The sequence below is a fragment of the Pleurodeles waltl genome, chromosome 3_2 (genome assembly GCF_031143425.1).
Source record: "Pleurodeles waltl isolate 20211129_DDA chromosome 3_2, aPleWal1.hap1.20221129, whole genome shotgun sequence".
Lineage (NCBI taxonomy): Eukaryota > Metazoa > Chordata > Amphibia > Caudata > Salamandridae > Pleurodeles > Pleurodeles waltl.
Window position 1 is genome coordinate 8,614,637 of NC_090441.1, and position 21,577 is coordinate 8,636,213.

A 21,577-nucleotide genomic window follows, 5' to 3' on the forward strand; every position below is an offset into this window, starting at 1 on the left:
TGCCCCTAAGGGGGGCAGAATCCACTTAGGCACCAGGGATCTTGTGTGTGTGTGTTTTGTATGGGGGACGGTCCCTTTGGCAAGGGTCGCCCCCCAAAGGGGGGGCACATTACTGATGGCCATTTCTGCTCCCCTTGGGGGCAGATCGGCCTATTTTTTTTAGGCCGAGAAGCCACCAAGACGTGAGGGATTTTTTTTTGGTTTGTTCCCCTTATTTTTTATGTGCAAGGGGGCACAGAGCTGTTGGCCATTTCTGCCCCCTCTTGGGGGCTGAGCAGCCTATTTCATTTAGGCCCATAATCCACTTAGGCACCAGGGATCTTGTGTGTGTGTTTTGTGTGTGGGGGCGGCCCCTTTGGCAAGGATCACCCCCCAAAGGGGGGCACATTACTGATGGCCATTTCTGCCCCCCTTCGTGGCAGATCGGCCTATTGTTTTAGGCCCATCTGCCCCCAAGACGTCAGGGAATTTTGTTTTTTTTGTTCCCTTTAGTTTTTTTGTGCTGGGGGTGCCCCCTTTGGCAAGGGTTGGCCCCCAAGGGGGGCACATAGCTGTTGGCCATTTATGCCCCCCCTTGGGTGCAGATTGGCCTATTTTTTTAGGCTCATCTGCCCCCAAAGGGTGCAGAATCCACTTAAGCACCACAGATCTTGTGTGTGTGTTTTGTGGGGGGGGGCGGCCCCTTTGGCAAGGGTCATCCCCCAAAGGGGGGCACATTACTGATAGCCATTTCTGCCCCACTTGGGGGCAGATCAACCTATTTTTTTTGGCCCATCTGCCCCCAAGGGGGCAGAAGCAACTTAGGCACCAGGGAAAATTTCTAAGTTCTTGGTGGCGGGGTGTTTGCCAGCTGGCAAAGTATTTGTGATTATAGCAGTTTATTTCTTCTTTGTGTTCTAGTTCAAAGCTTTTGCTTCCTTTGCTGTGGATCCTTGCGGTTTTGGTGGTGGCTGTCCTGCGGTTTGCATAGTTGCATGTTTTAGGTAAGTAAAAGCAATTTACTCTAAAGGAGTATTGTTGACATGCATCCATGACATGTTTGTAGGTGGTGTACTAAATTCAAGATTGTGTGTGAAATTGTCCTTAGATTTGTGCACAATGATATTTGTGTTGTCTTATGACTAATTTGCTTTTTGCTTTTTGCTTTTTAGTGGGATATCATTGGTGATTGCTGTGTCTGTTCAGAGTAGTTGCTGGTGAGTCTAGCTTTTTCAGGCAAGTGAGTGGTATAGTGCTTTAGTACATAACTCTTTGTGATAAAGGTACACTTTGTTTATTACTTATTTTAGACATTGCTAGTTGTTGGCAATCCATTTGTTATTAGAAAGGATCATGGCTAGCCACAGAGTGACCACTCAGCAGGGTGTTGGACTGCTTTTTGAGTCGTCTTCTGACCATGATTATGAGACTGACTCTGCATCTGAGGCAGAGGAGGAAGTAAGAGATTCTGGCAGTGAGTTTCTGTTCTAGAGGATTCTTCTGATGAGGAAGCCACTCTCAGTGCAGATGAAGGGCCTGTTTTAGAGGAAGACATTGATGTGCCAAGAGTGCAGCAGCCATAAGCTGAAGGGTTTCCCATTAGAAGACCTGACACCTGGATTGCCCCAAACAAGGAGCAGCCACAGTTACCTGCATTTACTGGTCTCCCAGGGTGTAGAGTCAATTTGGAAAACTTTTTGCCTGTCAATTTCTTTCACTTGTTTATGGACGATGTAATTTTGGAAGAGATTGTTGAGCAGACAAATTTGTATGCAGAGCAATATTTGAGGGACAACACTGCCAGACTTAGACCTCAGTCTAGAGCTACCCAGTGGGTTCCCACAAATCTAGAAGAGATGAAAAAGTTTTTAGGTTTGACTTTTTTGATGGGGTTGATAAGGATGCCGTCACTGGCTTCTTATAGGTCTACTAGTCCCTTGATGGCAACAGCTATATTTCCTGCAACTATGACTCGTAATCGCTATTTGCTTCTTCTTTGTATGCTGCATTTTGTAGACAATGCTTTAGCCTTGCCACGAGATCACCCTGATTGTGACCGTCTTTTTTTAGACTAGGCCTGGCCTTGATCATTTAGTAGATCGGGTTTCAGAGGTGTATGTTCCAGGCAAAGAGATAAGTGTTGGCGAGTCTTTGGTCCTGTTCAAGGGGCATTTGGTTTTTAAGCAGTACATTCCTAGTAAGAGGGCATGTATGGAATTAAATTGTATATGTTGTCAGAAAGTAGCACAGGATACGTGTATAATTTCCGGGTCTACACTGGTAGGGATTCCAGTATTGACCCCCCTGGTTGTCCGCCCACTTTTGGAGTTAGCGAGAAAATTGTGCGGGAACTTGGTAGACAACTGTTCAACAAAGGTCACCATTTGTACATACATAATTTCTACACTGGAGTGCAGGTGTTCAAGGAGTTGTTTAGAATGGACACGGTTGCTTGTGGCACAATCCGTTCTAACCGGAAAGGCTACCCAAGGGAGCTTGTCTGTAAAAAACTTGAGAGAGGGCAGTGCAGTGCCTTGCGGAATAATGAGCTGCTAGCTCTGAAATTTTCAGACAGCAGGGATGTGTACATGCTATCTACCATACATGATGAGAGTACTTCCCCTGTGACTGTTTGCGGTCAGGTTGCCAAAGTGTGCAAATCTGCGTGCATTTTGGACTACAATAAGCACATGGGTGGTGTTGATAGAGTAGATCAGAGGTTGAAACCTTACACTGCTCTTCGTAAGTCTTACGTGTGGGGTAAACATCACTTACATTGCGGTAAATGCAACTAAATGCATTTACCACGATGCATTTACAATGCATATGCGTTTACCACGCATGGCTTTACCACGCATGCCTTTACCATGAATATACCTTTACCACGCATGCCTTTACAACGAATTTCATTGTAAAGGCATGAATGGTAAAGGTATAGCCGTGGTAAAGGTTTTAAAGGTAAGTACAGGTAAGTATCAAGTGGGTTGAACATATATACGGGCATTTTTAGATTTTAGGGTGGTTTGGGGTTTTGGGGTGATAGGGGTATTTTTAGGTTTTAGGGTGGGTATGGATTTTGGGGTGGTAAGGACACTTTTGGGTTTTGGGATGGGTTTGGGTTTTGGGGTGGTAAGGGCATTTTTAGGTTTTAGGGTGGGTATGGGTTTTGGGGTGGTAAAGGCTTTTTTAGGATTTAGGGTAGGCATGGGTTTTGGGGTGGTAAGGGTATTTTTTTAGGTTTAAGGGTGGGTATGGGGTTTGGGGTGGTAAGGGCTGTTTAGGTTTTAGGGAGGGTATGGGTTTTGGGGTGGTAAGGACATTTTGGGGTTTTAGGGTGGTTATGGGTTTTGGGGTGGTAAGGGGTGTTTAGTTTTTAGGGTGAGTATGGGTTTTGGGGTGGTAAGGGCATTTTTAGGTTTTAGGGTGTGCATGGGTTTTTGGAGTGGTAAGGTTATTTTTCAGTTTTAGGGTGGGTATGGGTTTTGGGTGGTAAGGGCATTTTTAGGTTTTAGGGCAGGTATGGGTTTTGGGGTGATAAGGGCATTTTTAGGTTTTAGGGTGGGCAAGGGTTTTGGGTTGGTAAGGGTTTTTAGGTTTTAGGGTGGGTATGTGTTTTGGGGTGGTAAGGGGTGTTTAGGTTTTAGGGTCAGTATGGGTTTTGGGGTGGTAAGGGGTGTTTAGGTTTTAGGGTCAGTATGGGTTTTGGGGTGGTAAGGGCATTTACCAACTATGCCTCTACTATAAAATTTTCATGGAAAAGACATTCGGGGTAAAAGCATATGCATTGTAAAAACATTTTGTGGTAAGTGCATGCATTGTAATGACCATGCATTGTACTTACCACTTTGTAAAGACATGCGTTGTAAGTGCATGTGTTGTTCCATCATACAACCATGTGTGGTATAAAAAGTTGTCCCTACATTTATTTCATTTGGCAACTTTAATGCTTTTATTGTGTTCAAGGATTGTTCACCTGAGTCAAGGATGACATTTGTTAAATTTCAGGAGTCAGTGATAGAGAGCCTTATTTTGGTAGAACAGGAAAGAGTTCCTACAGTAGCAGTGGTGGAGGATGTGGCTAGATTGAAATATCGCCACTTTCCAGATCACATTCCTCCCACTCCCAAAAAAGACTTGCCCACTAAGAAATGTAGAGTATGTGCCCAAAGAGGTATCCGGAGGGAGAGCCGGATGTACTGCCCCGATTGTCCTTCAAAGCCTGGGTTGTGTGTGGCCGGCTGTTTTAGGAGTTACCACACCCCAAAAATGTTTGGGGAAATACTGTGAGCATAAGCTGCTTGTTATATATTTTCAGATGTTCACTTTCACATTTCTGTCATGTTTTTAGTCAGAGCTTTTGTGTTTGTAGTTTTGTACTTATTTTATAAATAGTTAGTGGTTTCTTTGTTGTTTATAAACAAAAAAAAGTGATGAAGGTGTGCGTGGGGTGGCGCTTGGCTGGCGGTGTGCGTGGGGTTGCGCTTGGCTGGTGGTGTGTGTGGGGTGGTGCTTGGCTGGCAGTGTGTGGGTAGGGGCGCTTGTCTGGCAGTGTGCATAGGGTGGCGCTTGGCTGATGGTGTGCGTGGGGTGGCGCTTGGCTGGCAGTATGCGTGGGGTGGCGCTCGGCTGGCGGTGTGCATGGGGTGGTGCTTGGCTGGCAGTGTGTGTGGAGTGGCGCTTAGCTGGTGGTGTGCGTGGGGTGGCACTTGGCTGGCAGTGTGTGTGGAGTGGCGCTTGGCTGGCGGTGTCAGCCAAACGTAAGTCCACACACTCCCATCAGATGGTGTGATTGCTGTGTCAGGCATGTGGGGGTATGTAAGTCATGGGCCCTTGAGTGGCGCTGTCTGTCGATGCGAGTATTGTAATGTACTGGGCTCATGCCTGGTGGCGTGAATGGTCCTGTGCATGTCACGTATGAAAGGTGTGTGAATGGACTGTAAAATGGTTGGTGCCTTGACGCGGCTTTACAGCTCACGAGCTGTGTGTCATTGGTTCAGTTTTTTGGCCTTTCAGTTATTAACAATGCATTTCATTTTTATGAAATGTCTTGTGAATAAAATTTGATCTACTGAACCATCACTCACCCTCGTGCCAAATCTAACCAGTATGTGTGGTAAAAATGACAAAATCTGCTCTGCTGTAATCAGGCGTCGCAGCACACCTGTGACACGCTAGATGTCTCAGGTGGGACCCCGATGATGAAGCATGCCACCAACTTGGTTGGTGGGTGAGGGGTCTTTTTAACATAACCTAAGTGCGTTTCTTTTCACATTTTAAGGGTTTGGAACATCACAGAGGTACGTGGACACATCAAAATGATATATTACAAAACTACCTGTGTTTGGGGGCTAGGGGGTGCCTATGTTTTTGGTCCCGGGTGCGGCCTTCATCTAGGGAAACCTACCAAACCCAAACAATGTTTAAAACTAGACATCCCAAGGAGTCGTAGGTGCATGTGTTATTCCATCATACAACCACGTGTGGTATAAAAAGTTGTCCCTACATTTATTTCATTTGGCAACTTTAATTCTTTTATTGTGTTCAAGGATTGTTCACCTGAGTCAAGGATGACATTTGTTAAATTTCAGGAGTCAGTGACAGAGAGCCTTATTGTGGTTGAACAGGCAAGAGTTCCTAGAGTAGCAGTGGTGGAGGATGTGGCTAGATTGAAATATCGCTACTTTCCAGATCAAATTCCTCCCACTCCCAAAAAAGACTTGGACACATCAAAATGATATATTACAAAACTACCTGTGTAGTTGGCACCTAAGTTTTTGGTCCCGGGTGCGGCCTTCATCTAGGGAAACCTACCAAACCCAAACAACGTCTAAAACTAGACATCCCAAGGAGTCCAGGGAGGTGTGGCTTGCGTGGATCCACCAACATTTTCTTACCCAGACTCCTTTGCAAACCTCAAAATTTGCTTAAAGAAAGCATATTTTCCTGACTTTTCTTTGTAGGATCACCGCTCTGTCACAAAATTCCCCAGCGTTCCCCTCAGTCTCCCAAGTAAAATGATACCGCACTTGTGTGGGTCTCCAAAGCAGAGTCAGCCTAAAGATGTATAAAAGAACAATATGTGCTTATCAACTCGCTGTGCTGTCCCCTCAATCGCTACAGGTTTTTGGCCCTTTTCTGTTGCAGGCACCTGTGCCCCCACACAAGTGAGGTATAATTTTTATCGAGAGACTTGGGGGAACGCTGCATGCAAAGACATTTGTGGCTCCTCTCAGGTTCTAGAACTTTCTGTCACCGAAATGTGAAGAAAAAGTGTTTTTTTGGCCATATTTTGAGGTTTGAAAAAGATTCTGGGTAACAGAACCTGTTGAGAGCCCCACAAGTCACCCCATCTTGGATTCCCCTAGGTATCTACTTTTAAAAAATGCACAGGTTTGGTAGGTTTCCCTAGGTGTTGGCTGAGCTAGAGGCCAAAATCCACAGGTAGGCACTTTGCAAAAAGCACCTCTGTTTTCCTTGGGAAAATGTGATATCTCCACGTTGTGTTGTGGGGCATTTCCTGTCGCGGGCACTAGGCCTACCCACACAAGTGAGGTATCATTTTTACCAGGAGACTTGGAAAAACACTAGGTGGAAGTAAATTTGTGGCTCCTCTCAGATTCCAGAACTTTCTGTCACCGAAATGTGAGGGAAAAGTGTTTTTTTTAGCCCCATTTTGAGGTTTGCAGAGGATTCTGGGTAACAGAACCTGGTGAGAGCCCCACAAGTCACCCCATCTTGGATTCCCCTAAGTGTCTAGATTTAAAAAATGCCCAGGTTTGGTAAGGCTCCCTAGGTGCCGGCAGAGCTAGAGGTCAAAATCCACAGAGAGGCATTTTACAAAAAAAACCTCTGTTTTCTTTGGGAAAATATGATGTGTCTATGTTGTGTTTTGGGGAATTTCCTGTTGTGGGCACTAGGCCTGCCCACACAAGTGAGGTATCATTTTCATCAGGAGACGTGTGGGGACGCTGGGTGGAAGGAAATTTGTGGCTCCTCTCAGATTCCAGAACTTACTGTCACCAAAATTTGAGGAAAAAGTATTTTTTAGCCACAATTTGAGGTTTGCAAAGGTTTCTAGGTAACAGAACCTGGTGAGAGCCCCATAAGGCACCCCATCATGGATTCCCCTAGTTGCATAGTTTTAACAAAATGCACAGGTTTGGTAGGTTTCCCTAGGTGACGGCTGAGCTAGAGGCCAAAATCCACAGGTAGGCACTTTGCAAAAAACACCTGTTTTCTTTGAGAAAATGTGATGTGTCCGCATTGTGTTTTGGGGCATTTCCTGTCGTGGGCACTAGGCCTACCCACACAAGTGAGGTATGTGAGGCATCGAAATGTGTGGAAAAAGTGTTTTTTTAGCAACAATTTGAGGTTTGCAAAGGTTGCAAGGTAACAGAACCTGGTGAGAGCCCCATAAGTCACCCGGTCTTGGACTCTCCTAGGTGTCTAGTTTTCAAAAATACACAGGTTTGGGAGGTTTCCCTGGTGCCGGCTGAGCTAGAGGCCAAAGTTCACAGGTGGGCACTTTGCAAAAAACCCCTCCGTTTTCTTTGGGAAAATGTGATGTGTCCACGTTGTGATTTGGGGCATTTCCTGAGGCAGGGATTATGCCTACACACACAAGTGAGGTATCATTTTCATCGGGAGACTTGGGGGAACGCTGGGTGGAAGGAAATTTGTGGCCCCTCTCAGATTCCAGAACTTTCTGGCAATGAAATGTGAGGGAAAAGTATTTTTTAGCCACAATTTGAGGTTTGCAAAGGTTTCTAGGTAACAGAGCCTGGTGAGAGCCCCATAAGGCACCCCATCTTGGATTCTCATAGGTGTCTAGTTTTAAGAAATACACATGTTTGGTAGGTTTCCCTGGTGCCAGCTGAGCTAGAGGCCAAAATCTACAGGTAGGCACTTTGTAAAAAACAGCTCTGTTTTCTTTGGGAAAATGTGATGTGTCCATGTTGTGTTTTGGGGCATTTCCTGTCGCGGGCATTAGGCCTACCCACACAAGTGAGGTAACATTTTCATCGGGAGACTTGTGGGGACGCTGGGTGGAAGGAAATTTGTGGCTCCTCTCAGATTCCAGAACTTTCTGTCAACGAAATGTGAGGAAAAAGTATTTTTAGCCACAATTTGAGGTTTGCAAAGGTTTCTAGGTAACAGAGCCTGGTGAGAGCCCCATAAGGCACCCCATCTTGGATTCTCACAGGTGTCTAGTTTTAAAAAATACACAGGTTTGGTAGGTTTCCCTGGTGCCAGCTGAGCTAGAGGCCAAAATCCACAGGTAGGCACTTTGCAAAACAAACCCTCTGTTTTCTTTGGGAAAATGTGATATGTCCACGTTGAGTTTTGGGGCATTTGCTGTTGCGGGCACAAGACCTACCCACACAAGTGAGGTACAATTTTTATGGGAGACTTGGGGGAACGCTGGGTGGAAGGAAATTTGTGGCCCCTCTCAGATTCCAGAACTTTCTATAACCGAAATGTGAGGGAAAAGTGTTATTTTAGCCAAATTTTGAGGTTTGCAGAGGATTCTGGGTAACAGAACCTGGTGAGAGCCCCACAAGTCACGCCATCTTGGATTCCCCTAGGTGTCTAGATTAAACAAATGCACAGGTTTGGTAGGGTTCCCTAGGTGCCGGCTGAGCTAGAGGTCAAAATCCACAGGTAGGCACTTTGCAAAAAACACCTCTGTTTTCGTTAGGAAAATGTGATGTGTCCATGTTGTGTTGTGGGGCATTTCCTGTCGCGGGCACTAGGCCTAGCCACACAAGTGAGGTATAATTTTAATCGGAAGACTTGTGGGGACGCTGGGTGGAAGGAAATTTGTGGCCCCTCTCAGATTCCAGAACTTTCTGTCACCGAAATGTGAGGAAAAAGTATTTTTTAGCCACAATTTGAGGTTTGCAAAGGTTTCTAGGTAACAGAGCCTGGTGAGAGTCCCATAAGGCACCCCTTCTTGGATTCTCATAGGTGTCTAGTTTAAAAAAATACACAGGTTTGGTAGGATTCCCTAGGTGCTGGCTGAGCTAGATGTCAAAATCCAAAGGTAGGCACTTTGCAAAAAAAACCATTGTTTTCTTTGGGAAAATGTGATGTGTCCACGTTGTGTTTCGGGGCATTTCCTGCCGTGGGCATTAGGCCTACTCACACAAGTGAGGTATCATTTCATCGGGAGACTTGTGGGGAAGCTGGGTAGAAGGAAATTTGTGCCTCTTCTCAGATTCCAGAACTTTCTGTCACCGAAATGTGAGGAAAAAGTATTTTTTAGCCACAATTTGAGGTTTGCAAAGCGTTTTAGGTGACAGACCTGGTGAGAGCCCCATCAGTCACCCGATCTTGGATTCTCCTAGGTGTCTAGTTTTCAAAATACATAGGTTTGGTAGGTTTCCCTGGTCCGGCTGAGATAGAGGCCAAAATCCACAGGTAGACACTTTGCAAAAAACACCTCTGTTTTCCTTGGGAAAATGTGATATGTCCACGTTGTGTTTTGGTGCATTTCCTGTTGCGGGCACTATGCCTACCCACAAAAGTGAGGTATAATTTTTATCGGGACACTTGGGGTAATGCTGGGTGGGAGGAAATTTGTGGCCCCTCTCAGATTCCAGAACTTTCTGTCACGGAAATGTGAGGGAAAAATGTTTGTTTAGCCACATTTTGAGGTTTGCAGAGGATTCTGGGTAACAGAACCTGGTGAGAGCCCCACAAGTCACCCCATCTTGGATTCCCTTAGGTGTCTAGATTTAAAAAATGCACAGGTTTGGTAGTGTTCCCTGTGTGCCGGCTGAGCTAGAGGTCAAAATCCATAGGTAGGAACTTTGCAAAAAACACCCCTGTTTTCTTTGGGAAAATATGATGTGTCCACGTTGTGTTTTGGGGCATTTCCTGTCGTGGGCACTAGGCCTACCCACACAAGTGAGGTATCATTTTCATCGGGAGACTTGTGGAGAAGCTGGGTGGAAGGAAATTTGTGGCTCCTCTCAGATTCCAGAACTTTCTGTCACCGAAATGTGAGGAAAAAGTGTTTTTTAGTCACAATTTGAGGTTTGCAAACATTTCTAGGTAACAGAACCTGGTGAGAGCCCCATAAGTCCCCCGATCTTGGATTCTCCTAGGTGTCTAGTTTTCAAAAACACACAAGTTTGGTAGGTTTCCCTGGTGCCGGCTGAGCTAGAGGTCAAAATCCACAGGTAGGCACTTTGCAAAAAACACCTCTGTTATCTTTGGGAAAACGTGATATGTCCACGTTGTGTTTTGGGGCATTTGCTTTTGCAGGCAGTAGGCCTACCCACACAAGTGAGGTATCATTTTTATGGGAGACTTGCGGGAATGCTGGGTGGAAGGAAATTTGTAGCCCCTCTCAGATTCCAGAATTTTCTGTCACCGAAATGTGAGGGAAAAGTGTTATATTAGCCACATTTTGCAGTTTGCAGAGGATTCTGGGTAACAGAACCTGGTGAGCCCACCCAGGTCACCCCATCTAGGATTCCCCTAGGTGTCTAGATTTAAAAAATGCACAGGTTTGGTAGGGTTCCCTAGGTGCCGGCTGAGCTAGAGGTCAAAATCCACAGGTAGGCACTTTGCATAAAAACAGCTCTGTTTTCTTTGGGAAAATGTGATTTGTCCACGTTGTGTTTTGGGGCATTTCCTGTCGCGGGCACTAGGCCTACCTACACAAGTGAGGTATAATTTTTATCGGGAGACATGGGGGAACGCTGGGTGGAAGAAAATTTGTGGCTCCTCTCAGATTCCAGAACTTTCTGTCACCGAAATGTGAGGAAAAAGTATTTTTTAGCCACAATTTGAGGTTTGCAAAGGTTTCAAGGTAACAGAGTCAGGTGAGAGCCCCATAAGGCACCCCACCTTGGATTCTCATAGGTGTCTAGTTTTAAAAAATACACAGGTATGGTAGGTTTCCCTGGTGCCAGCTGAGCTAGAGGCCAAAATCCACAGGTAGACACTTTGCAAAAAACACCTCTATTTTCTCTGGGAAAATATGATATGTCCACGTTCTGTTTTGGGGCATTTCCCGTCGCGGGCACAAGGCCTACCCACACAAGTGAGGTATCATTTTTACGGGAGACTTGGGGGAACGCTGGGTGGAAGGAAATTTGTGGCTCCTCTCAGATTCCAGAACTTTCTGTCACCGAAATGTGAGGAAAAAGTGTTTTTTAGCCACAATTTGAGGTTTGCAAACGTTTCTAGGTAACAGAACCTGGTGAGAGCCCCATAAGTCACCCGATCTTGGATTCTCCTAGGTGTCTAGTTTTCAAAAATACACAAGTTTGGTAGGTTTCCTTGGTGCCGGCTGAGCTAGAGGTCAAAATCCACAGGTAGGCACTTTGCAAAAAACACCTCTGTTTTCTTTGGGAAAACGTGATATGTCCACGTTGTGTTTTGGGGCATTTGCTTTTGCAGGCAGTAGGCCTACCCACACAAGTGAGGTATCATTTTTATGGGAGACTTGCGGGAATGCTGGGTGGAAGGAAATTTGTAGCCCCTCTCAGATTCCAGAATTTTCTGTCACCAAAATGTGAGGGAAAAGTGTTATTTTAGCCACATTTTGCGGTTTGCAGAGGATTCTGGGTAACAGAACCTGGTGAGCCCACCCAGGTCACCCCATCTAGGATTCCCCTAGGTGTCTAGATTTAAAAAATGCACAGGTTTGGTTGGGTTCCCTAGGTGCCGGCTGAGCTAGAGGTCAAAATCCACAGGTAGGCACTTTGCATAAAAACAGCTCTGTTTTCTTTGGGAAAATGTGATGTGTCCACGTTGTGTTTTGGGGCATTTCCTGTCGCGGGCACTAGGCCTACCTACACAAGTGAGGTATAATTTTTATCGGGAGACATGGGGGAACGCTGGGTGGAAGGAAATGTGTGGCTCCTCTCAGATTCCAGAACTTCCTGTCACCGAAATGTGAGGAAAAAGTATTTTTTAGCCACAATTTGAGGTTTGCAAAGGTTTCAAGGTAACAGAGCCAGGTGAGAGCCCCATAAGGCACCCCACCTTGGATTCTCATAGGTGTCTAGTTTTTAAAAATACACAGGTTTGGTAGGTTTCCCTGGTGCCAGCTGAGCTAGAGGCCAAAATCCACAGGTAGACACTTTGCAAAAAACACCTCTATTTTCTCTGGGAAAATATGATATGTCCACGTTCTGTTTTGGGGCATTTCCCGTCGCGGGCACAAGGCCTACCCACACAAGTGAGGTATCATTTTTACGGGAGACTTGGGGGAACGCTGGGTGGAAGGAAATTTGTGGCCCCTTTCAGATTCCAGAACTTTCTGTCACCGAAATGTGAGGGAAAAGTGTTATTTTAGCCAAATTGTGAGGTTTGCAGAGGATTCTGGGTAAGAGAACCTGGTGAGAGTCCCACAAGTCACCCCATCTTGGATGCCCCTAGGTGTCTAGATTTAAAAAAAAGCACAGGTTTGGCAGGGTTCCCGAGATGCCGGCTGAGCTAGAGGTCAAAATCCACAGGTAGGCACTTTGCAAAAAACACCTCTGTTTTCTTTGGGAAAATGTGTCCACGTTGTGTTTTGGGGCATTTCCTGTCGCTGGCATTAGGCCTACCCACACAAGTGAGGTATCATTTTCATCAGGAGACTTGTGGGGACACTGCATGGAAGGAAATTTGTGGCTCCTCTCACATTCCAGAGCTTTCTGTCACCGAAATGTGAGGGAAAAGTGTTATTTTAGCCACTTTCTGAGGTTTGCAGAGGATTCTGGGTAACAGAACCTGGTGAGAGCCCCACAGGTCACCCCATCTTGGATTCCCCTAAGTGTCTAGATTAAAAAAATGCACAGGTTTGGTAGGTTTCCCTAGGTGCCGTCTGAGCTAGAGGCCAAAATCCAGAGGTAGGCACTTTGAAAAAAAACACCTCTGTTTTCTTTGGGAAAATGTGATATGTCCACGTTGTGTTTTGGGGCTTTTCCTGTCGCGGGCACAAGGCCTACCCACACAAGTGAGGTATAATTTTCATCGGGAGACTTGTGGAGAAGCTGGGTGGAAGGAAATTTGTGGCTCCTCTCAGATTCCAGAACTTTCTGTCACCGAAATGTGAGGAAAAAGTGTTTTTTAGTCACAATTTGAGGTTTGCAAACATTTCTAGGTAACAGAACCTGGTGAGAGCCCCATAAGTCCCCCGATCTTGGATTCTCCTAGGTGTCTAGTTTTCAAAAAACACACAAGTTTGGTAGGTTTCCCTGGTGCCGGCTGAGCTAGAGGTCAAAATCCACAGGTAGGCACTTTGCAAAAAACACCTCTGTTATCTTTGGGAAAACGTGATATGTCCACGTTGTGTTTTGGGGCATTTGCTTTTGCAGGCAGTAGGCCTACCCACACAAGTGAGGTATCATTTTTATGGGAGACTTGCGGGAATGCTGGGTGGAAGGAAATTTGTAGCCCCTCTCAGATTCCAGAATTTTCTGTCACCGAAATGTGAGGGAAAAGTGTTATATTAGCCACATTTTGCAGTTTGCAGAGGATTCTGGGTAACAGAACCTGGTGAGCCCACCCAGGTCACCCCATCTAGGATTCCCCTAGGTGTCTAGATTTAAAAAATGCACAGGTTTGGTAGGGTTCCCTAGGTGCCGGCTGAGCTAGAGGTCAAAATCCACAGGTAGGCACTTTGCATAAAAACAGCTCTGTTTTCTTTGGGAAAATGTGATTTGTCCACGTTGTGTTTTGGGGCATTTCCTGTCGCGGGCACTAGGCCTACCTACACAAGTGAGGTATAATTTTTATCGGGAGACATGGGGGAACGCTGGGTGGAAGAAAATTTGTGGCTCCTCTCAGATTCCAGAACTTTCTGTCACCGAAATGTGAGGAAAAAGTATTTTTTAGCCACAATTTGAGGTTTGCAAAGGTTTCAAGGTAACAGAGTCAGGTGAGAGCCCCATAAGGCACCCCACCTTGGATTCTCATAGGTGTCTAGTTTTAAAAAATACACAGGTATGGTAGGTTTCCCTGGTGCCAGCTGAGCTAGAGGCCAAAATCCACAGGTAGACACTTTGCAAAAAACACCTCTATTTTCTCTGGGAAAATATGATATGTCCACGTTCTGTTTTGGGGCATTTCCCGTCGCGGGCACAAGGCCTACCCACACAAGTGAGGTATCATTTTTACGGGAGACTTGGGGGAACGCTGGGTGGAAGGAAATTTGTGGCTCCTCTCAGATTCCAGAACTTTCTGTCACCGAAATGTGAGGAAAAAGTGGTTTTTAGCCACAATTTGAGGTTTGCAAACGTTTCTAGGTAACAGAACCTGGTGAGAGCCCCATAAGTCACCCGATCTTGGATTCTCCTAGGTGTCTAGTTTTCAAAAATACACAAGTTTGGTAGGTTTCCTTGGTGCCGGCTGAGCTAGAGGTCAAAATCCACAGGTAGGCACTTTGCAAAAAACACCTCTGTTTTCTTTGGGAAAACGTGATATGTCCACGTTGTGTTTTGGGGCATTTGCTTTTGCAGGCAGTAGGCCTACCCACACAAGTGAGGTATCATTTTTATGGGAGACTTGCGGGAATGCTGGGTGGAAGGAAATTTGTAGCCCCTCTCAGATTCCAGAATTTTCTGTCACCAAAATGTGAGGCAAAAGTGTTATTTTAGCCACATTTTGCGGTTTGCAGAGGATTCTGGGTAACAGAACCTGGTGAGCCCACCCAGGTCACCCCATCTAGGATTCCCCTAGGTGTCTAGATTTAAAAAATGCACAGGTTTGGTTGGGTTCCCTAGGTGCCGGCTGAGCTAGAGGTCAAAATCCACAGGTAGGCACTTTGCATAAAAACAGCTCTGTTTTCTTTGGGAAAATGTGATGTGTCCACGTTGTGTTTTGGGGCATTTCCTGTCGCGGGCACTAGGCCTACCTACACAAGTGAGGTATAATTTTTATCGGGAGACATGGGGGAACGCTGGGTGGAAGGAAATGTGTGGCTCCTCTCAGATTCCAGAACTTCCTGTCACCGAAATGTGAGGAAAAAGTATTTTTTAGCCACAATTTGAGGTTTGCAAAGGTTTCAAGGTAACAGAGCCAGGTGAGAGCCCCATAAGGCACCCCACCTTGGATTCTCATAGGTGTCTAGTTTTTAAAAATACACAGGTTTGGTAGGTTTCCCTGGTGCCAGCTGAGCTAGAGGCCAAAATCCACAGGTAGACACTTTGCAAAAAACACCTCTATTTTCTCTGGGAAAATATGATATGTCCACGTTCTGTTTTGGGGCATTTCCCGTCGCGGGCACAAGGCCTACCCACACAAGTGAGGTATCATTTTTACGGGAGACTTGGGGGAACGCTGGGTGGAAGGAAATTTGTGGCCCCTTTCAGATTCCAGAACTTTCTGTCACCGAAATGTGAGGGAAAAGTGTTATTTTAGCCAAATTGTGAGGTTTGCAGAGGATTCTGGGTAACAGAACCTGGTGAGAGTCCCACAAGTCACCCCATCTTGGATGCCCCTAGGTGTCTAGATTTAAAAAAAAGCACAGGTTTGGCAGGGTTCCCGAGATGCCGGCTGAGCTAGAGGTCAAAATCCACAGGTAGGCACTTTGCAAAAAACACCTCTGTTTTCTTTGGGAAAATGTGATGTGTCCACGTTGTGTTTTGGGGCATTTCCTGTCGCTGGCATTAGGCCTACCCACACAAGTGAGGTATCATTTTCATCAGGAGACTTGTGGGGACACTGCATGGAAGGAAATTTGTGGCTCCTCTCACATTCCAGAGCTTTCTGTCACCGAAATGTGAGGGAAAAGTGTTATTTTAGCCACTTTCTGAGGTTTGCAGAGGATTCTGGGTAACAGAACCTGGTGAGAGCCCCACAGGTCACCCCATCTTGGATTCCCCTAAGTGTCTAGATTAAAAAAATGCACAGGTTTGGTAGGTTTCCCTAGGTGCCGTCTGAGCTAGAGGCCAAAATCCAGAGGTAGGCACTTTGAAAAAAAACACCTCTGTTTTCTTTGGGAAAATGTGATATGTCCACGTTGTGTTTTGGGGCTTTTCCTGTCGCGGGCACAAGGCCTACCCACATAAGTGAGGTATCATTTTCATCGGGAGACTTGTGGGGACACTGGGTAGAAGGAAACTTGTGGCTCCTTTCAGATTCCAGAACTTTCTGTCACTGAAATGTGAGGAAAAAGGTTTTTTTAGCCACAATTTGAGGTTTGCAGAGGATTCTGGGTACCGGAACCTGGTGAGAGCCCTACAAGTCACCCGATCTTGGATTCCCCTAGGTGTCTAGATTAAACAAATGCACAGGTTTGGTAGGGTTCCCTAGGTGCCGGCTGAGCTAGAGGTCAAAATCCACAGGTAGGCACTTTGCAAAAAACACCTCTGTTTTCTTTGGGAAAATGTGATGTGTCCATGTTGTGTTTTGTGGCATTTCCTGTTGCGGGCATTAGGCCTACCCACACAAGTGACGTATCATTTTCATCGGGAGACTTGTGGGGACGCTGGGTGGAAGGAAATGTCTGGCTCCTCTCAGATTCCAGAACTTTCTGTCAACGAAATGTGAGGAAAAAGTATTTTTTAGCCACAATTTGAGGTTTGCAAAGGTTTCTAGGTATCAGAGCCTGGTGAGAGTCCCATAAGGCACCCCATCTTGGATTCTCATAGGTGTCTAGTTTAAAAAAATACACAGGTTTGGTAGGTTTACCTGGTGCCAGCTGAGCTAGAGGCCAAAATCCACAGGTAGGCACTTTGCAAAAAACACCTCTGTTTTCTTTGGGAAAATGTGATATGTCCACGTTGTGTTTTGGGGCATTTCCTGTCGTGGGCAGTAGGCCTACCCACACAAGGGAGGTATCATTTTTACAGGAGACTTGCGGGAATGCTGGGTGGAAGGAAATTTGTGGCCCTTCTCAGATTCCAGAACTTTCTGTCACCGAAATGTAAGGGAAAAGTGTTATTTTAGCCACATTTTGAGGTTTGCAGAGGATTCTGGGTAACAGAACCTGGTGAGAGCCCCACAGGTCACCCCATCTTGGATTCCCCTAAGTGTCTAGATTAAAAAAATGCACAGGTTTGGTAGGTTTCCCTAGGTGCCGGCTGAGCTAGAGGTCAAAATCCACAGGTAGGCACTTTGCAAGAAACACCTCTGTTTTCTTTGGGAAAATGTGATATGTCCACGTTGTGTTTGGGGCTTTTCCTGTCGCGGGCACAAGGCCTACCCACATAAGTGAGGTATCATTTTCATCAGGAGACTTGTGGGGACGCTGGGTAGAAGGAAACTTGTGGCTCCTTTCAGATTCCAGAACTTTCTGTCACTGAAATGTGAGGAAAACGTTTTTTTTAGCCACAATTTGAGGTTTGCAGAGGATTCTGGGTACCGGAACCTGGTGAGAGCCCTACAAGTCACCCGATCTTGGATTCCCCTAGGTGTCTAGATTAAACAAATGCACAGGTTTGGTAGGGTTCCCTAGGTGCCGGCTGAGCTAGAGGTCAAAATCCACAGGTAGGCACTTTGCAAAAAACACCTCTGTTTTCTTTGGAAAAATGTGATGTGTCCATGTTGTGTTTTGTGGCATTTCCTGTTGCGGGCATTAGGCCTACCTACACAAGTGACGTATCATTTTCATCGGGAGACTTGTGGGGACGCTGGGTGGAAGGAAATGTGTGGCTCCTCTCAGATTCCAGAACTTTCTGTCAACGAAATGTGAGGAAAAAGTATTTTTTAGCCACAATTTGAGGTTTGCAAAGGTTTCTAGGTATCAGAGCCTGGTGAGAGTCCCATAAGGCACCCCATCTTGGATTCTCATAGGTGTCTAGTTTAAAAAAATACACAGGTTTGGTAGGTTTACCTGGTGCCAGCTGAGCTAGAGGCCAAAATCCACAGGTAGGCACTTTGCAAAAAACACCTCTGTTTTCTTTGGGAAAATGTGATATGTCCACGTTGTGTTTTGGGGCATTTCCTGTCGTGGGCAGTAGGCCTACCCACACAAGGGAGGTATCATTTTTACAGGAGACTTGCGGGAATGCTGGGTGGAAGGAAATTTGTGGCCCTTCTCAGATTCCAGAACTTTCTGTCACCGAAATGTAAGGGAAAAGTGTTATTTTAGCCACATTTTGAGGTTTGCAGAGGATTCTGGGTAACAGAACCTGGTGAGAGCCCCACAGGTCACCCCATCTTGGATTCCCCTAAGTGTCTGGATTAAAAAAATGCACAGGTTTGGTAGGGTTCCCTAGGTGCCGGCTGAGCTAGAGGTCAAAATCCACAGGTAGGCACTTTGCAAGAAACACCTCTGTTTTCTTTGGGAAAATGTGATGTGTCCACGTTGTGTTTTAGGGCATTTCCTGTCACGGGCACTAGGCCTACTCACACAAGTGAGGTATCATTTTCATCGAGAGACTTGTGGGGACGCTCGGAGGAAGGAAATTTGTGGCTCCTCTCAGATTCCAGAACTTTCTGTCACCGAAATGTGAGGAAAAAGTGTTTTTTAGCCACAATTTGAGGTTTGCAAACGTTTCTAGGTAACAGAACCTGGTGAGAGCCCCATAAGTCCCCCGATCTTGGATTCTCCTAGTTGTCTAGTTTTCAAAAATACACAAGTTTGGTAGGTTTCCCTGGTGCCGGCTGAGCTAGAGGTCAAAATCCACAGGTAGGCACTTTGCAAAAAACACCTCTGTTATCTTTGGGAAAACGTGATATGTCCACGTTGTGTTTTGGAGCATTTGCTGTTGCGGGCAGTAGGCCTACCCACACAAGTGAGGTATCATTTTCATGGGAGACTTGCGGGAATGCTGGGTGGAAGGAAATATGTAGCCCCTCTCAGATTCCAGAAATTTCTGTCACCGAAATGTGAGGGAAAAGTGTTATTTTAGCCACATTTTGCGGTTAGCAGAGGATTCTGGGTAACAGAACCTGGTGAGCCCTCACAGGTCACCCCATCTAGGATTCCCCTAGGTGTCTAGATTTAAAAAATGCACAGGTTTGGTAGGGTTCCCTAGGTGCCGGCTGAGCTAGAAGTCAAAATCCACAGGTAGGCACTTTGCAAAAAAACAGCTCTGTTTTCTTTGGGAAAATGTGATGTGTCCACGTTGTGTTTTGGGGCATTTCCTGTCGTGGGCATTAGGCCTACCCACACAAGTGATGTATCATTTTTATCGGGAGACATGGGGGAACGCTGGGTGGAAGGAAAATTGTGGCTCCTCTCAGATTCCAGAACATTCTGTCACTGAAATGTGAAGAAAAAGTATTTTTTAGCCACCATTTGAGGTTTGCAAAAGTTTCTAGGTAACAGAGCCTGGTGAAAGCCCCATAAGGCACCCCATCTTGGATTCCCCTAGATGTCCAGTTTTAAAAAAATGGACAGGTTTGGTAGGTTTCCCTAGGTGCCGGCTGAGCTAGAGGCCAAAATCCACAGGTAGGCACTTTGCAAAAAACACCTGTTTTCTTTGGGAAAATGTGATATGTCCATGTTGTGTTTTGGGGCATTTCCTGTCGCGAGCACTAGGCCTACCCACACAGGTGAGGTATCATTTTTATCGGGAGACTTGGGGTAATGCTGGGTGTAAGGAAATTTGTGGCCCCTCTCAGATTCTAGAACTTTCTGTCACCGAAATATGAGGGAAAATTGTTATTTTAGCCAAATTTTGAGGTTTGCAGAGGATTCTGGGTAACGGAACCTGGTGAGAGCCCCTTAAGGCACCACATCTTGGATTCTCATAGGTGTCTAGTTTTAAAAAATCCACAGGTTTGGTAGGTTTCCCTGATGCCAGCTGAGCTAGAGGCCAAAATCCACAGGTGGACACTTTGCAAAAAACACCTCTGTGTTCTTTGGGAAAATGTGATATGTCCACGTTGTGTTTTGGGGCATTTCCTGTCGCGGGCACAAAGCCTACCCACACAAGTGAGGTATCATTTTTACGGGAGACTTGCGGGAATGCTGTGTGGAAGGAAATTTGTGGCCCCTCTCAGATTCCAGAACTTTCTGTCACCGAAATGTGAGGGAAAAGTGTTATTTTAGCCACATTTTGAGGTTTGCAGAGGATTCTGGGTACCGGAACCTGGTGAGAGCCCCACAGGTCACCCCATCTTGGATTCCCCTAAGTGTCTAGATTAAAAAAATGCACAGGTTTGGTAGGTTTCCCTAGGTGCCGGCTGAGCTAGAGGCCAAAATCCAGAGGTAGGCACTTTGAAAAAAAACACCTCTGTTTTCTTTGGGAAAATGTGATATGTCCACGTTGTGTTTTGGAGCATTTGCTGTTGCGGGCAGTAGGCCTACCCACACAAGTGAGGTATCATTTTCATGGGAGACTTGCGGGAATGCTGGGTGGAAGGAAATATGTAGCCCCTCTCAGATTCCAGAAATTTCTGTCACCGAAATGTGAGGGAAAAGTGTTATTTTAGCCACATTTTGCGGTTAGCAGAGGATTCTGGGTAACAGAACCTGGTGAGCCACCACAGGTCACCCCATCTAGGATTCCCCTAGGTGTCTAGATTTAAAAAATGCACAGGTTTGGTAGGGTTCCCTAGGTGCCGGCTGAGCTAGAGGTCAAAATCCACAGGTAGGCACTTTGCAAAAAAACACCTCTGTTTTCTTTGGGAAAATGTGATGTGTCCACGTTGTGTTTTGGGGCATTTCCTGTCGCGGGCACAAGGCCTACCCACATAAGTGAGGTATCATTTTCATCGGGAGACTTGTGGGGACACTTGGTGGAAGGAAACTTGTGGCTCCTTTCAGATTCCAGAACTTTCTGTCACTGAAATGTGAGGAAAAAGTTTTTTTTAGCCACAATTTGAGGTTTGCAGAGGATTCTGGGTACCGGAACCTGGTGAGAGCACCACAAGTCACCAGATCTTCGATTCCCCTAGGTGTCTAGATTAAACAAATGCACAGGTTTGGTAGGGTTCCCTAGGTGCCGGCTGAGCTAGAGGTCAAAATCCACAGGTAGGCACTTTGCAAAAAACACCTCTGTTTTCTTTGGGAAAATGTGATGTGTCCATGTTGTGTTTTGTGGCATTTCCTGTTGCGGGCATTAGGCCTACCCACACAAGTGACGTATAACTTTCATCGGGAGACTTGTGGGGACGCTGGGTGGAAGGAAATGTGTGGCTCCTCTCAGATTCCAGAACTTTCTGTCAACGAAATGTGAGGAAAAAGTATTTTTTAGCCACAATTTGAGGTTTGCAAAGGTTTCTAGGTATCAGAGCCTGGTGAGAGTCCCATAAGGCACCCCATCTTGGATTCTCATAGGTGTCTAGTTTAAAAAAATACACAGGTTTGGTAGGTTTACCTGGTGCCAGCTGAGCTAGAGGCCAAAATCCACAGGTAGGCACTTTGCAAAAAACACCTCTGTTTTCTTTGGGAAAATGTGATATGTCCACGTTGTGTTTTGGGGCATTTCCTGTCGTGGGCAGTAGGCCTACCCACACAAGGGAGGTATCATTTTTACAGGAGACTTGCGGGAATGCTGGGTGGAAGGAAATTTGTGGCCCTTCTCAGATTCCAGAACTTTCTGTCACCGAAATGTAAGGGAAAAGTGTTATTTTAGCCACATTTTGAGGTTTGCAGAGGATTCTGGGTAACAGAACCTGGTGAGAGCCCCACAGGTCACCCCATCTTGGATTCCCCTAAGTGTCTAGATTAAAAAAATGCACAGGTTTGGTAGGGTTCCCT